The sequence below is a fragment of the Trachinotus anak genome, unplaced genomic scaffold (genome assembly GCF_046630095.1).
Source record: "Trachinotus anak isolate AG129_WGS33_773 ecotype Australia unplaced genomic scaffold, CSIRO_AGI_Tana_v1 ptg000003l, whole genome shotgun sequence".
Lineage (NCBI taxonomy): Eukaryota > Metazoa > Chordata > Actinopteri > Carangiformes > Carangidae > Trachinotus > Trachinotus anak.
Window position 1 is genome coordinate 7,200,020 of NW_027273854.1, and position 2,401 is coordinate 7,202,420.

Consider the following 2,401-nt stretch of genomic DNA (forward strand, 5'->3'; position numbering starts at 1 on the left):
AGTCTTTTGATATTACTCTTCAGATGATTTTCAGAACTTAAAACAAACATTGAACAGCTTTTATATTCCTGTCACTCTTTTATTAAAAACCTGATATCTAAATAACTTAGTTAATCATATCAATAGTTCTGATTTAGTCTATAAGCCCTATATATGATTTCCATTTCTAGTTTTGGGGGCTTTGAAAGATGTCTTGTCTTGTTCATTGTTGCTTTTGTTCTTTTTCAACTTTTAGTGAATTCTTTGAAGACAGGCAATTAAAAAAAAAAAAAAAAAATAGAAATCTCTATTGTGTGGACTCAGAATGGGAGCATTCATTTAAACGTCTTAATGGGCTTTTGTTCATCAGAGAGTCTTCAGCAGAGATAAGCCTATTTCAGCCAAGGCCTACAAGGGAATCTAAATCCACACTGACAGGTGGAACAAAAGACTACTGAAAGGACTGAATTGGGAAACATAAAGTTGTCCTCTGGTAACACTTAACTGCAGTAGGATGTTCAAGAATTTGAAAGTATTTTAAAAACTTCAAAAGGCTGCTTTGAAATCATTCACACATTTGAGTTCATCCATCTTTAGGAGCCATGATTATAATAACTTTTTCTGGAAAGCAAAAAAAATGGTGACTTTGCATTTCTTTATAATAAGAAATTAGTATAAATGATGACTGAAAACACAGAGGAATTAAAAATAAATGGTCACATCTCTCATTGAAGGCTTATTTAACTATTCTGTTAGGGAAAGCAGCTTTTACATTAACTTTTCACAAATAATCAGTTCATACAGTTACACCTCCGAGCTGAACAGAGAAACGTCTTCCATTGTTCCTCTGTCTGCTGAGCAGCTCCACTGGGTTAGCTGCTTAAGGGCTTCTTGTTTGTAGTTTTTGAGGAAGGGGAGAATATTTTTCATTCGCTTTCTACACTCAGACATTTCTAGCTGTTCAAGGGATTGAAATTACCAACCTTCTGGCACAGGCCATCTTGCTCTTGCATTTCTGAAACCTGGCCCTGCTGAAACCTCAAATTAGTTGTGAAAGTAGTTTTTAAATAGGATGCCATTATCATTTGATATTGTGATACTGGATAAAATAATTCTAAAAATGTCTGTGTTGAAATATTGAGTGGTCAGTTATGTTAAATTATATTAGTGAATAGAAGGGAATAATGTACTTTCGAAAATGAGCTTGAATTATTTGATTACAGCTCTTATTGTTCTTACATTATTATAATTATACCTTTTTTTACAGTCATATATATTATATACATGCTGACTATCAGATTTTTACTTGGTAGTCAGGTCTGTGTAGTCAGAGCCTTTTCTGTGAAATAACAGTTAATAATCCTGGTAGATTGGTGTGTAAAATGTATGCAATATACAAGAACCACAATATCTGTGGTTAGAGACTGTCAGGGACATGTATGGATATCATTCCTTCCACGGTTAAGCTCATGAGTAGTATTTTAAGGTACTGCATTAGTAGAGTTCAGTTAATACCTGGTAAGCCACAGAAGAGATGTATATGAGTGTATAAGTTCAGTGATGTAACCTTTGATCCTTGTTAGGCGTCTCTTGATATCAGACGCTGATTTGACTTGTCGTACAAACTTTTGGTTGGAGTTGTGCAGTCACATCAGTCCTGTTGAGCCACATCAGTTTTGAGGCTGTTACTCCTTTTTTGATTGGCTGAGAAACTGTAACTGCTGGTCGGGTGACGTTTTCATTCATTTCTCATTGTAACAGTTCTCACTTGGGTGAAAACCGTTTCAGCTCTTTAATTAGCCTCATCATATTGAGTTTGCCTGCTGATTCACTATGGGCCCAGACACCTGCAAGTAATGAGTGAATGAATTCTTCTCTCAAGGCCCTAACTGCAAGATTTTAATTGTTATGTCTTATCAGATGTAAAGTCTACAGCACTGGTATTAAGCAGTATTTGTCTCCACTTGTAGTACTAGTCTTTTGTATTAGTTATAAAACAGAAAATGTTCTCTTATGAAAGTCAGTCATCTTGGGTGCTGTTTTTTTTGTGTAGATTTATGTGTTTTTCTAACAGCAACAGTGTCACAAGATGTTTTCAATGCACTTAATTGTCATTTACAGGAGGCTACTATTGGGAAAACTTTGTTTCAGTAGAGAGCACCATGCTGCAGTATCAGTTTATGGCATTAGAGGTTTGGGACCTGTGTGATTGCTCTCAAGATGAAAATGTACCCGTGAATTATAAAGAAAGGTTTTTAAAATGTGTTTTTATTAAAGAATATAGAGTGTACGTTTCTTTTTAAATAAAATCATACAGTAGTAGTAGCTCTTCCTCTGCTGTGTGTAAAGTTAAGAATTTTTTTTTTCAGGAACAAATGGATGGCAAAGACAAAGTATTATGGCGACATTCTGCTTTGGCCAG